Source organism: Salvelinus alpinus, chromosome 35 (assembly GCF_045679555.1).
Source record: "Salvelinus alpinus chromosome 35, SLU_Salpinus.1, whole genome shotgun sequence".
NCBI lineage: Eukaryota > Metazoa > Chordata > Actinopteri > Salmoniformes > Salmonidae > Salvelinus > Salvelinus alpinus.
Window position 1 is genome coordinate 14053794 of NC_092120.1, and position 15201 is coordinate 14068994.

Consider the following 15201-nt stretch of genomic DNA (forward strand, 5'->3'; position numbering starts at 1 on the left):
AAGTGAAAGAAGGTAAAATTCTGATTTGGCAGTGTTGTGTCATCGTCGGAGAAGGAGAGTGAGATTCAAATGAACACCAATGTCCAAAATAGAACCGGACGACGTCCCTGCCCACTTACTGGAAGACCTTTTCACTTTCCTCTGAACAGGCCTCACAGTATGCGTCAAGTCGTAGACGCTGGCATCAAAGAGTAACAGAAATGAGACGGTGACGATTTTGAGAAGCCGCGCTCTCTTACAAAATATACTATTTTGCCTCACAGAACGGAACTCTGACGCCCACCGCTAGGACGATGTGTGGTGTGCACTGTCCCCCCACACACGGAAACACAGGTTTCTCAGTATCTGAGAGTGAGCTGGTCTCGGCTCTGTGTCTGTCTGGGCCTATATGCATCGTAAGGTCAAGACCACTGTCCCGAGCCACAGCAGCCGTAGCGACAGTGGTGCCACGACGACGACCGGGCCAGAGCTGGCCTCGTTTTAGTCTGCCCACAGGAATCTTTATTAATGATTCAAAACAAATGATTGTGTCCCCGAGGCTGGTGAGAGGACCATGTATCGGCTTGTTTATCCCCCTTCGCTTTTATCGAATTATAAAACAAATTAGTCATAGAACAATCAACTAGCATCAGTTTCAGGGCCTTGGAAATGACTTTTCTGTCACTGGTTGCAGGGCCAGTGCTCATCACATGACTGAATAATTAGAACTGTAATTTCTGCCTCGTGGATTGCAACACATCAACAATTAATAGCTAGAGAGACAGGGTTGTGTGTTTCGGAAAGCAACACTGAAGATGGCTTTGTCCACGCTTTGTTGTTAAGCTACACAGTGAGGGGGGGGCCAAAGATGATGCATAGGATGCCATATACTCTGCTGTGGAGGATACTTGAAAGGACAAAACTACGGTTGGTGCAGGAGAACTCTTAAGAGGGTTAAGTGAATGTGGGCAGGTGATACGAATTTTTACTATGCCCAGTACACAGAAAGGCTACTGAGCCAACCATTCCATAGGCCTGGGTGGGAGAATTGGATAAGGAGTGAAAACTTGTCAATGCAGTTTTATCTACATATTTTCCTCTGCACATTTAATCTGCAGTCAAAGGATTCATCATCCACCACTGTACAAAACATTTGACAAGGGAATGGTTGAGGTTGTGTTTGTGTGTACAAGAGAATACAGTATCGGTTGAAATGGTTTCATCGGAGTATGTGGGTGGGTATTAACAAGCTGATCTTAGCAGGATGCGAATTCCACCAAAGCACTCGGTTCCTTTTTTGTTGCATTATCTGAACAAAGGATTCAGGAAAACCTACACAGATCGGATAACGACAAGCATAAAAATAAAACACAATTAAAAAAAATCAAGAAATCAAAACATATGTTGGGCCTGAAATAAGGTGATTTGAATTATAAAAAGTTCAAGGTATCAGTCAACATGTGTTTCAAATTGTGTTTGTTATGGTGCCGTGAAGCATGCAAACAATTGCTATTCAATTTTTTACAGAAATGTAATTTTGCCAAACCGTGACAGAATCGACATGACAGACTTTGGTTATTTATCTCTGTGGAAAGACAGGCTCCCCATTCAACCGAACAGTGCTGATTGTGAGGACCAGAAACAATGCAAGCTTTTATCGTTAAGCCAAGGAATCTGGATCAACAGTATGCAAAGCATATGCCAAAATAAATTGTTTTCAACATGCTGGGGCAACATATCCCCCTTTTAAAGGAGTCTCAGATCATGGCAAAATGTGCTGTAACTCTGCAGTTGCATACAAGTGCGCATCCAGGGTGGTATGTCTGTAATTGTCAGGCCTTTTTACATGTTTGACACTGAGCCCTGGAATGTGTAAACAATCCCTATTAAGACAAAGACCTAAAACCAAAACTGGTTGCAGCATGTCATCAAAAAGGCTAAGATTCATTGTTACCTTTGTTCTCTATTAGCAATCATAACATACCTATTTCAGAGGAGGTGGAATCCCCAAAGAGCCACACATTAAAAAACGAGACAGGCCTCTTATTTACTGGCGACAGTCTAATAAATGCATTTGCTGGCAGCTAAACAGGTATTTACTCTGCTCCCTACCACAGGTATAATTTCACTGTTTGCTGAGCTGTTATTTCTACAGTGCTAATTATCGAGGGTGGTAAAGACGATTAATGGTTTTACCCTAGATATCAGTCTCAGCACAGCGAGACACAACCCAACTCTAAACTCTCCAAGTACTTGGCTGTATGAATTTTAATAATGTAGAGATCTTCGTAGGTGGTATTTTGAAGAAGCCCCAGACTCTGTTAGCTACACCCTAACCTGAAGCCATCGTTTAAAAAAAAAAAAAAAAAAGTCTGGAGGTTTTACCATTTAGAGTCAACATCTTTTTTTTCTTCTTCAGAAACAAGCTACAACTGCAAGAATCTTGAGTGAATAATTCAGTTTCAAGCGTCAGTGTTGTTGAGTGTCGTTGAGCCTTCATCATGTGTTCTTGAGGAGAAGTTCCACATCAGTAGCAAAGAGAAAACCTCTATGATGTACTGTACTGCCTAATTGGTCTCTTAGGGTCAATACATGAACTGAAGACGTTGTTTCCTCTCGCCCACCTATTATGTAAGTTAGTATCTATTACTATGTACTTCCAACCCTACATCCCTTACCACAACTGCTGTTTAACTGCTGTGGGGACCTCATCTGAAAGAGCACTATGAGTTGCACACCCTACTCCTGTTTTCTGTACTGTATGTTAAGAGCAGCAGCCAACATTCAGCTGAGCCTGCAAAGCCTCCGCTCCCTCAGAATCTTCTCTCGTATGCTAGAGCGACCTGACAAATGAAGTGGCAATTATTGGAGATGTGAGGCAAAAGTGCCACGAAGATGAGTAGGGTGGAGAGGAGAGGGAGAGATCCCCTATGTGTGTTTCTAACAGTTCTCAAACAGTAGGTTGATTTCCTGCTATTACAGAGCAGTCAATAACAAAGACGCGCACTACTTTCACTTTGGTGCACTAACAAATATAACCCGACTTTTGATAACCTCAAAAACATCTATAGGCAAAGACAGGCAGTTAAATGTCTTGGTATTTCTTCTGCTTTTATTCTTGATAATTGATCGCCTTATGGTCATTATTACATGTCAAAGGAATTTGCAAAAGGGTATGTGAACATGAAACAGTTATGGCACAATGATAGGCTTCTTCTGAGCATGACTATTGGATCTGTGTCCTGTTAGGTATCTGGACTGTTAGCACTGTGCTCACCATCTGACTTGTGTTGTTCCTGTCAAATAACGTTAAGTAACAGATTTTGGTAAAAGATCAAGGAGTGTGTGTGTGTTTGTGTGTGTGTGTTTGTGAGTGTGTGTGTGCCACTTTCACAACGGCTAGCTAAGTGTTAAGACTGGTTTTAGTAAGCAGAAAGTGAGACTGAGAGGGCTACCAGCAGCGCTCAACGTTCAACGTTCAGTCTTTCATCTTAAACAGGACTTACAAGAAGTGACACGGTCGCTCAAACAGGAAAAGGGCTGTGACATTGTTCTGTGAAATAGTGACCAGATTAACCACAACAGCTCCTCAAACGGTGAGAGATTTGACAAGATACAATCACCTCTATTAAAACCATAACCTGGTTTTCTCCAGCTTGTGCCACTTTGACATTTAAAAAAATGCATGAGCACTACTAATGGCAGGACTATCACACTCTCAGCATACAGGACTATCACACTCTCAGCATACTGGACTATCACACTCTCAGCGTACAGGACTATCACACTCTCAGCATACAGGACTACCAGACACTCAGCATACAGGACTATCACACTCTCAGCATACAGGACTATCACACTCTCAGTGTACAGGACTATCACACTCTCAGCGTACAGGACTATCACACTCTCAGCGTACAGGACTATCACACTCTCAGCATACAGGACTATCACACTCTCAGCGTACAGGACTATCACACTCTCAGCGTACAGGACTATCACACTCTCAGCGTACAGGACTATCACACTCTCAGCGTACAGGACTATCACACTCTCAGCGTACAGGACTATCACACTCTCAGCGTACAGGACTATCACACTATCAGCGTACAGGACTATCACACTCTCAGCGTACAGGACTATCACACTCTCAGCACACAGTCAGCAGTGGAAAGAAAAAAGTTTACGCTCTAGATTAGTCAAATCAACTTCTTCTATAACATATTGCATAGGCTAGTTAGAAATATTAGACATACAAACTTTTGCTCCTGTAAAAGAATACTTAAAACTTAACAATAAGATTACTTAAAACGTAACTATGGTAAATGCAATTCCCCATATCATGCTGATTTTACCTGATGTTCCTGTGGAATAATTGTTTTAATAAATAAATATTTTCCAGTTAGCATTATTTTACTAATATTAGCTGATATAAAGATACCATGACATTTTTCAGGGCTGAGACAACAGACAGCTTGTTTACCTATTGGTGATCAGTGAATCAGATCAGATTAATCTAAGTCAGCAGCAATGCTAGTGATTATGGCTTGTCAAGAATCCAAGCCGTACTGAGATATATGAAAGAGACTGTCGAACCTGAACAAAACCACAACACAACTATGCCCACACAATCTCACATTGGCACACTACAACTTCCCAACTGCCCTTACACACACACTCATCTGGATCTTAATGAAAACACCTTATCAGCACAATTACAAAAACCTCAATTAGACAAAAACTCAAGGCCATCATCACTACTTTTACCCAATATGCTCACTATCAGTTGCAATACATGTTGTCAACTCAACCATTGCAAAAGGGGATATTCAATATGTTCGCAATCCACTTTATTTCTTAATTTATTATTTTAGTTCCATTAGGCTAAAAGGCATTTGATTATGAAGCTATTATAAAGCAATTCTTAATAGTGCAGCGTTAGATATATAAGTAGTACGGTATAATAACTATGTTCTCTGACTATTAAAGCTCACCTATTGTTTGAATCCTGGAAAATGTAAAGTTATCTGGATAACTATCTTAAACTATATGGATTCATTGGAATGTGTGAGTTCTGTCTTAAAATAAGCATAGACTCAAGTTTGAACGATTATCACTTGACTTCATAAAACACCCATTGGCAAAACAAGGAGGGGGGGCTATCATGGCCTGTTGGTAAAGGGTAATAGACTACTTAGCCTACTTGTTATTAACACGTGATGCAAATTGACACGTTCAGAATGTATATAATTAATCTAACAGCATGTCAAACAATTGACGCGACAGAAAATTGACTTTTGTCAAAGACACTGTTATCTATGCCTATATACAGTTGTATAACTATAAAAGGTGGCTAATGTTTTTCTATTGGGGTTATTCCAAGACATCACTCAAAACAAATACTGGTCATGTAATGCATTTTTCTAGCCAAGTTTGCAGGTAGCCTATAGGCTACATCACCGAGCTGAAAAGATAAGGAAGCACAGAGTTGGTGCGTTCCCTCAAGATGCGCAATGTACATGAATCGGTTTAACCTCATTCATGGGTGCCTATTAAGTCTGGAATATGCCAAGTTATTATTTACAACTGAACTAAACGCGACACAAAAGTATATACATTTACATATTATAGCCTATTGTAGTATTTCATCTATAGCTTATCATAAATCATGCACTCAGAACGTAGAGATTGTCTTCTCTAAATAGAAGACATAAATGTGCCTATATTCAGATGCATTTTGGCCTTTAGTCGGTTATCGAGAAGGGTCTGAAAACTGTTGGTCAACTGACTTAAACGCTTACTGTCAAAGTCTACTTCCGTTCATTCAAGGATCACACCTAACGTTACATTTTTAAAATAGGTGGACATTCCAGTCTATCAGTAGCCTACAAAATAGCAAATAGCAAAAATAAGCAGGTTCTGTTGAATTGAAAAATAAAAAAATGAATTCAGGAGAAAATGTCACAATACCTTCAAAGTTAGCAGTTACCGTGAAGCCTCTTGTTTTCCATCAAAAGTTCAGAATTCTAATAGAGTCTGCTCCACCTTGACCGATCCAAAACTGCTCGGGAAATTCCTACGGTTGAGAGGAACACACGAGCTGTCAAAACTGCACTCGCAAAGACTGCGCAAAGCTGAACTTCGGAGAGCCAGAATTGAGCGCAAATGCGAGCAACGTGTGCTGCGCGAGTGTGGTAGATTTGAGTAGCGGCATGGGAGGAGGGTTTCTTTGAAAGGGTGGCAGGTAAACGAACCGCCCCTCCCCGTTTCTGATGCTCAAATCGATGATTTGCCAGCTGTGGCGCAGCTTGTCTCGTGTCCCACTTTGGTTTTTACAACGCTCTTCTCCCGGCGCGCTCTCCAGGGTCTCCAGGGAGCTCGACGCGGGAATAGCAGATAGGAGCCGACTGCCAGGAGAGCGTTCACACTCATTCATTTTCATATCTACACGCCACATGTTTGGGTGTCAAGAAAAACGACTGATAATATAAAACATTGCGTGTTCATAAGATACATTTGTTTGAGGGTGCGCATAGCCTCTTTTTAACAATGGTGCATGGCAAAGGATCATTATATTGTCCAAACTCTCAAATTGGTCCTGCCGGATAATATAAAACTATAGAGGCTTCCTATGCAGTGGTTTGTAGTGTTGGTATCCAACCTGGTCTCAGACCACAACATCAAGTATCAAATAAATTACAGCACCGGTTATCATATCCTAACATTTCATCCATGGTTAACCAAACAAGCGATAAAATAACCACTTCATTGTTTAATTTCCATCAATGTCTGTTGAAAAGATACTAAAAACTGCTATACGAGACAAACTTATTGAAAGGCTTTTGCATTGCAAAGATAACACACACACACACACATACTTAAAAATAACAGTAATTACATTTACAACGAATAAAATGTAAAAATAACAATAATAACATATACATAATATAGCCTACTTTCTATGTAAGAAAAATGCCTTTGGCATTCTATATCTACCATTTAAATCACTTAAGATAGCAAGCTGTTGCTTCAGCCATAGTTAATACAGTAGCCGAAAATGGCGCATTGATGGCTACTGTATGGCACAATCGAATTGAAAATCATCTTGTGGTCGATAAGAGTGCCACCTATAAGGCTTTATTAGTCCAAAGCTAATAAAATACTGAATTAGATTTTCTATATCATTTTACTCTATTAGGTTATTGGATTATGCCTGTTTGAAAATGTGTTAACAATTTAACAAAAGGCGGTTATAGGTGTTGAGAGAAAAATAACATTTACGTGTATTTAATTTGCTAAAAGTTAATTGCAGTCTATATGAGAGGTTTTCTCACATTTCTAGTAAAACAATTTAAATAAGTTTAGCTAAATCCTATAGTTTCACATGTATAAATACAGTAAGGGGTGGGTTGAAAATATAAATGCAGTGGGTTGAAAACATTTTGCCAATGTGAAAACGTGCGTAATGCTTTGTAAAGTATAGGTAATTAAATGTAGGTAACTTTGATATGTTTCATAATGTGACTTAAAAATGAGTGATCGAAAGACTAGTCAATGATGGCCATGCACTGCAAAGGGAATGCATGTGTAAACATTCAAAGGAACAGAGTGGTTGTATTACATGACCAAACTATGTAGCCTATGAGGACGTGGTCAGTTAATTGTGTAATTGACTTTTCCTCAGAATGTGTTATCTAATACATTTTTGGAATAAAGCCTAAGGTACTTCTAGGATGATGTAACGAGGACTGTTTTTTAATCCTATATGATAGTTACAGAATGTTCTCTCTCTCTCTCTCTTATGTGTGTGTGTGTGTTTGTGTGTGTGTGCGTGCGTGTAGAGTACATTGTCTGGACTAAGTGATTGACAATTTGATCTTTGATTTATTATTGCAACGTGCACACAGAGGTACCAGTAGCTGCAGCTCAACATAAAGAACTAAACTTAAATCACAGAAGGAGTTGTAGCATAACAATTACTTTACTGGTAGGCCTACTACTTTGTAACAAGTAAGAATGAGTGTAATGTTAACTATTTCAACTGGTTTTATATGGATGCAGGTTTATTGTAAGGCACAGGAAGAAATACTTCTCAGAAAGGTGTTTTTGTTGTGGGTTTGGGAATCCACAAAAGCCATTTTGGTTTCATGATGAGTAATATCTGAAACCTACATTAAAAACATCAGTTTCTCCATATGATTCACGATTGCACGCACATTTACTGCATTCTCATGGGAGAATGAAGTGGGTTCCAAAGTTACAGTTAAAGGGATTCGGAGTATACGTTTTTTACTGTTATTTTATGTTTAAGTTTGTAATTTGCCTCAGTAGAAGTTAAAGATATGGATAACAAACAATGTACGTATTTACTCAAATGTCTATCCTCCACTTGATTAGTTGCTGAAGCACTGATATGTTTTCCCCACTTTGGCCACAAGGGGGACTACTATGACGTTTGCATCAGACATATGGCAGAACTCAGAGGACGGAAGCAGAAAAGTGATGACCTTTTCTCCCCATAATACTGATTTCTCACCCATCAGTTTGGGGACATTTTATACAATTATTTTGCTTTTCATCTCATTGACCAACAACCACACATGAAATTTACAAAACTGCTAAATGTAATAGTAATATGTTTGAAACTGTAATAACTGTATAATAACTATCTCTATAGAGACATTACACTTTGATAGTTGTGAGTATTGGAGAAGTATTACGGATATTCCAAATAGCAATGATAATGCATATCATCAACTATTCTGCACTGAGCTGTAGTAACATGGAAACCTCTCTTGCTAGGAATATGGTTAAAAATAACTGAGATGTGTGAAGTGAAGTTAACACAAATCATGATCAAGCAACACCATGGGCTGGGTCCATGAAACATTTTAATTGTCTGTGTTTTTCTGAAGACAGTAAACAGTACTTTTAAGATTACAAGGGTTCAACACTCCAGAATTAATGTTTCCAACCACCTTAATGGCAAGACATCATTGCATTTACATCAAGTGGGTCTATTTTAATTACAGACTATTTTCTACTGAATGTAATTTGTCTAAAAAATATGCCTTGAGCCACGAGTCAGACGTCTCGTCTAAATCTGGAATGTGTTTGATTGTTTTGATTTTGCGGTTACTGTTTACTGCTCGCTTGAGTTACTCTCTTTCATAATTAACTTCTCATCACCTTTTATGCTTAACATGAATTCCTGAGGAATCCAAACTAGCACTTGTCATCTACTTGTATTTTCCAGCATTTCATGTTGTTTTCTGATAATTTCACCATTTCACAGGGTGAATTTCACAGGGCGAACTCTATTTTCACCCCTTACAAATCAAAGAGGGAATTTGAACTCAATGCCCCCCCTACCCTCCCTCCTTTGTAGCCTCTACCTTTCCCCAATTCTGCATGTGGCAATGGGACCTTTATGTTTAACTGGATGTGTTCTGCTGTGTTAAACATGCTCACAGCCCAGATGAAACGCTATTAATCCTCATTCATCTGCTCCCTCAAGATGCTGCTGTGCTCCGTCAGGGATGACTCTGAAGAGGAGAACCAAGCAGAACAGTAAGCTGACCCACAGAGGCCCTATCCAAACTGCACATGCCTAATATGCCTACTGCACTAATGGTGTGTCAGTCAGTCAGGTTCACAGTCCTAGGTTCTCAGTAAAAGTATTTATCACGTCTGTTTGCCCACTGGTTGTTAATGGCTGCTAAATGTCAGTAAAGTGTATCAAATACAATTTATTGTCCATTAGTTACAGCGAACAACAGAAATGTGTCTTCCGCTCTGTTCTCCCCCCCACCCCCCAGACATCACGTATACAGGTGAGATGAGCACAGGGTCAAGCTGCAGTGCAGAGCATGTTGTGGGGTTAAGGGCCTTGCCCAAGGGATCAACGATAGGGGAATGTCTTGAGGATGTGAACCAGCAGCCCTTCAGTTGCCAGATCAATTCCGACCGTTTTTCCAGCGCCTGGCCTGGGATTCATACCTGCCACCTTTCGGCCACAGGTCCAACTCTGTAGCCGTTGGCTAACTACTGCCCCAAGTGTATGGCTACACACTCAGTCAGAGATGTGTTGTAATAACAGAACATTCAACAGTGCATTTCATACCCTTGTCATCCAAACTAGTCTTGTGAGACCATCCTTCCAAACCTCGTCTAGTTGAAGCCTGGGCTTCCGAGGCTAAATCCATACTTGCTGTCACCTTTATGCTTCCTGTAAGTGAAATACAAGACAAAACAATGATCTTTCAGTTATTACAATCACACAAGAAAATTACATTTACATGTCAATACTCACTTGTTCAGTTATTGGTAGGCTACAAGCTGAGTTTACAGTATGCTGAAACATTCCATAGGCAATTACAGTAAGTTCCGTTGATTAACTCTCCCAGTAGTTGAACTTTATCTAACCTGCAGCCCTCCACTCCGAGCTGCCTGGTCTGACATGTCTGCCAATACAAAGCATTTGGAGTCCCCACAATGCCCCTGTCTGTGTGTTTGACATGCATCTCAACACGGCGCTCCAGTCACAGCAAGACATCATATCTTCCAGGAGAGTCTATTAGCCGTGCTTAATTAAACTAATGTAATTAGACAGATCCAAACTCACACGACTGAATCGTTGATAAGGAAGCGGCCATGAGAGGAGTAGTGTTGCCACATCCCCTGGCTAGGCATTATTAATGGTAGGCCTACCTATTCCACAGTAATACGCTCCTCACTGAACTTGAGAGCTTGTGTGTTGGTAATGTGTCTATTTGTGAATTAAATGCTTGGGACGTAGCCTACTGTATCTGAAGTTTTTCAGATTTTGTAAAACTAACGATGGATAAGGGTTGATAGCAATGCTCATATTGTAAACCAGAAAGCTTGCGACTGGCAAATTACATTCATTTTGTCAAACATATGTTGGGTGGGCCCAAAGGATGCTGACAATCAATGACTGATGAACACCAAAGGAGAATTTCTCTCTGTCATTATTTTGATTTGTTTGGAGTCATTGAGAATGAATGAGTCATTGAGTGTGAGTGAGTCATTGAGTGTGAATGAGTCATTGAGTGTGAGTGAGTCATTGAGTGTGAGTGAGTCATTGAGAGTGTGAGTGAGTCATTGAGAGTGTGTGAGTCATTGAGTGTGAGTGAGTCATTGAGAGTGTGTGAGTCATTGAGTGTGAGTGAGTCATTGAGTGTGAGTGAAAAATTGAGTGTGAGTGAGTCATTGAGAGTGTGAGGGAGTCCTTGAGAGTGTGTGAGCCATTGAGTGTGAGTGATTCATTGAGTGTGTGTGAGTGAATCATATTGTGTGAGTGAGTTACTGAGAGTGTAAGTGAGTCATTGAGAGTGTGAGTGAGTCATTGATATTGTGAGTGAGTCATTGAGAGTGTGAGTGAGTCATTGAGAGTGTGAATGAGTCATTGAGTGTAGGGTACTTTAAGCCTACGGCCAGGAGTTTTGCTTGACCATGTGACCTAATTTCCCTTGCCCTTATAGCTATTGAGGGGAAATGAGTCATCACTCAATTCAACTGACTCCCAATTACCAACACATACTGGACTGTGTTACTTACTGTAAAAAATAAAGATTTACAGTACAGTAGTAGTAGCAGTACAGTAGCAGTACAGTACAGTGCATTAGCGGTACAGTAGCATACAGTGTATTGAAGATGCCAGAAGTATCTCTGCAAATTAACAGAGTTCCAAAAAGTAACAGGGGAGCACATTGAGTTACAATTTGAACTTTCTCTGCTCCTGCATCTCAGGATATGGTTGTTGAAGTTGTTTAACAATGAACTCATTACTAAAGGGCCAGCTAAACTCAAGATATCCAGGGCATTGGATTTTTTCTGAACAATAGTCTTCCTATCCTATCTCAGACCAAAATGAGGACCTTGACTTTTGACAGGGCATGAAGTAATATGCCCTCGTACTTTATTGGGTGACTTGCTATTCAAAGTAATGAGGTCGCCAATATGTCCTCCAATAGTTTACTCATGCAATTACCAAGAGTTACTTTCATACATGTCATTGTTTTTATTTTGTCAATATGTGAGACAGTAAGAGTGTCAATTAAGTGAAGTCACATATGACTAAATATAATGTAGCCTACACTCCAGATGACATGGATAGTATCACATCGCTCAAATTGTTTGAGAGAGAAGAGTAAGAAGTCTGTGTGGGTAGAGATGTGAGGAGAGTGGAACGTACTGAGAGATATATTTACACTATTTTGTTATGTTGAGGAGCCACGTCAAGTTATTCCACATAATTATATAGGAGTGGAATGCATGATGTAACCATGGCAACGTCTGTAAGCGTCAGGGCACACCTGAAGCCAATCAGGGGTGGGATGGTGTGATGGGAGGGGGGGGGGGGGTGAGTGAGTGAACGTGTCGCAAGTGTCAGCTTCATTAAAGTCGTCAAAACACTTCAGCCTAGCATTTAAGGCCTGATTCAATTAACATTTGTCCTAGAAGATAAATAATTGAGAGAAAAAAAGGTATCCGTGTTAAACAATTTAACAACTTTTTAGAGATAGACATACACTTGTTGACAAATAAGGAGAGATCACTGATTTTAATTAATTTCTTTGCATCCATACTTTCTTTGCTTTATCTTTGCTTCCATACTTTGCCCATTGCAATGATGCAACTGTCAGCAGTGTAAAACTCCTGTGTAAAACCTTTAAATGTCGCTGCATGTTGACGTAAGGCTTGTGCGATATAAATACTATGTGGCAGGTCATTTCTTCGCTTCCATACTTTGCCTTATTATACGTTATGCCAGACTGTTGTACTCTACAATCATACAGAACATGAAACATGAAATGCCAAAGTAGTATTAAATGATCCATAACATAGTATTTACAGAGCCTTCAGAAAGTATTTACACCCCTTGACTTTTTAACTCATTTTGTTGTGTTACAGCCTGAATTTAAAATGTATTCAATTTGCATTTTTGGGTCACTGGCCTACACACAATAAAAGCTGAAATGTCTAGAGTCAATGATTATTCAACCCCTTTGTTATGGCAAGCCTAAATAAGTTCAGGAGTAAAACATTGTTTTATAAGCCACATAATAAGTTGCATGGACTCACTTGTATGCAATAATAATGTTCACCATCATTTTTGAATGACTACCTCAAAAAAATACAAAAGGCAGACATTGAATATCCCTTTGAGCATGGTGAAGTAATTAATTACACTTTGGATGGTCTATCAATACACCCAGTCACTACAAAGATACAGGCGTCCTTCCTAACTCAGTTGCCGGAGAGGAAGGAAACCGCTTAGCGATTTCACCATGAGGCTAATGGTGATTTTAAAACAGTTACAGAGTTGAATAGCTGTGATAAGAGAAAACTGAGGATGGATCAACAATATTGTAGCTACTACACAATGCTAACATAATTGACAGAGCGAAAAGAAGGTAGCCTGTACAGAATACAAATATTCCAAAACATGCATCCTGTTTGCAACAAGGTACTAAAGTAATACTGCAAAAAATGTGGAGAAGCAGTATTACTTTTTGTCCCAAACACAAATCCAATACAACACATTACTGAATACCACTCTACATATTCCCAAGCATAGTGGTGGCTGCATCATGTTATGGATATGCTTGTAATCATTAAGGACTGTGGAGTTTTTCAGGATAAAGAAGAAATGGAATGGAGCTAAGCACAGGCAAAATCATCCACTGTTTCAGAAGAAAGGTCTTTGTTTCTGGACATTTTGAGCCTGTAATCGAACACACAAATGCTGATACTCCAGATACTCAAGTAGTCTAAAGAAGGACAGTTTTGTTGCTTCTTTAATCAGGACAACAGTTTTCAGCTGTGCTAACATAATTTCAAAAGGGTTTTCTAATGATCAATTAGCCTTTTAAAATGATAAACTTGGATTAGCTAACACAATGTGCCGTTGGAACACAGGAGTGATGGTTGCTGATAATGGGCCTCTGGACGCCTATGTAGATATTCCATAAAAAATCTGCCGTTTCCAGCTACAATAGTAATTTACAACATTAGCAATGTCTACACTGTATTTCTGATCAATTTGATATTATTTTAATGAATAACACATTTGCTTTTTTTTCAAAAACAAGGACATTTCTAAGTGACCCCAAACTTTTGAACGGTAGTGTCAAGAAGATATTTCTGTATTTCATCTTCAATACATTCACAAAAAGTTCTAAAAACATGTTTTCACTTCGTCATTGTGGGGTATTGTGTGTAAATGGGTCAGATTTTTTTTTTTTTATCCATTTTAAATGGAGTCTGTACCACAACAAAATGTGTAATAAGTCAAGGGGTACGAAAACTTTTTGAAAGCACTGTATATCACATACACGTAAAGTCAACATGCAAAGATGAAGGTATTTACACAGGAGTATCAAGCTGATCGTATTGCTACATCATTGCACTGGGTGGGCCCTGCTGAGTCCTTCAGTCCCACCATCTCCACATTAACACTATCTTGTTCTAGTTTACCCATACAGTAACCCTTCATCCTTCTATGCTCCAAGTTGCTTCTGATAGCAGCTTAGCCTCCCTCCTCCCTCCTATTAAACATCAGCACGCCCCTCCCCTGCTCCTGGTTGCCCCCGGTGACGGCGACAGAAGCCTTTAATTGCCACCTCGTCAGACGACTTCATTAAGACCAGTATTGTCTGTGCAGCTGAACTGCAGAGGATGGAGGGAGACAGTGACAAGAGGAGAGAGCGAGAGGACCCACAATGCAATTACTGCAATGCTGTGACAGGTGGGGCCCACATCCACCATGCCTATTGGGCCATCGCGCATGCTGGGGAGTACCGGGGTAGACGCATCATTTTTCACCCCCCTGTCATTAGCTGGTAATGATTGGATTATTTTGCAGATGAATCGCGGTATACGTCTTACTCACAAACACTTCCTAGAGATATTAATCAAAACCATCAATGCAAAGCAGTCGGAGAGAATTAAAAAAACAACATGTCTTAATAAAAAATTACAGTAATCCCTCAATGTGTTTTTAACTCCTTGGATATATTCGCGTTGAAGTGGCGCAGTCTCGGTTGAATTATTTTGTTACTTGTGACAGTTCTTATGAAATGATATATGTCTCCAAGTAATTATCTATAAGAATATTAAGTCTCACAAAGGAGAAAGCCGTTGCTACTGCAATAGACAGACAATGAAGAAAACACAATGCTGATAACTACCTTTGAT

General features: G+C 39.7%; 1 protein-coding gene across 11 annotated transcripts in view; it reads right to left on the minus strand.

The window, feature by feature from the left end:
* Positions 1-6187, minus strand: part of LOC139564211 (DNA-binding protein SATB1-like) — a 53130-nt gene extending 46943 nt beyond the window's left edge. For 7 of the 11 annotated variants that reach the window (XM_071383527.1, XM_071383524.1, XM_071383520.1 and 4 more), the window contains exon 1: positions 5950-6187. The gene's annotated coding sequence lies outside the window, so the exon portion shown is untranslated. The remainder of the gene's footprint in view (positions 1-5949) is intronic. The other 4 variants (XM_071383529.1, XM_071383528.1, XM_071383526.1 and 1 more) reach the window with 1 other exon arrangement.
* Positions 6188-15201: the final 9014 nt, after the last annotated feature.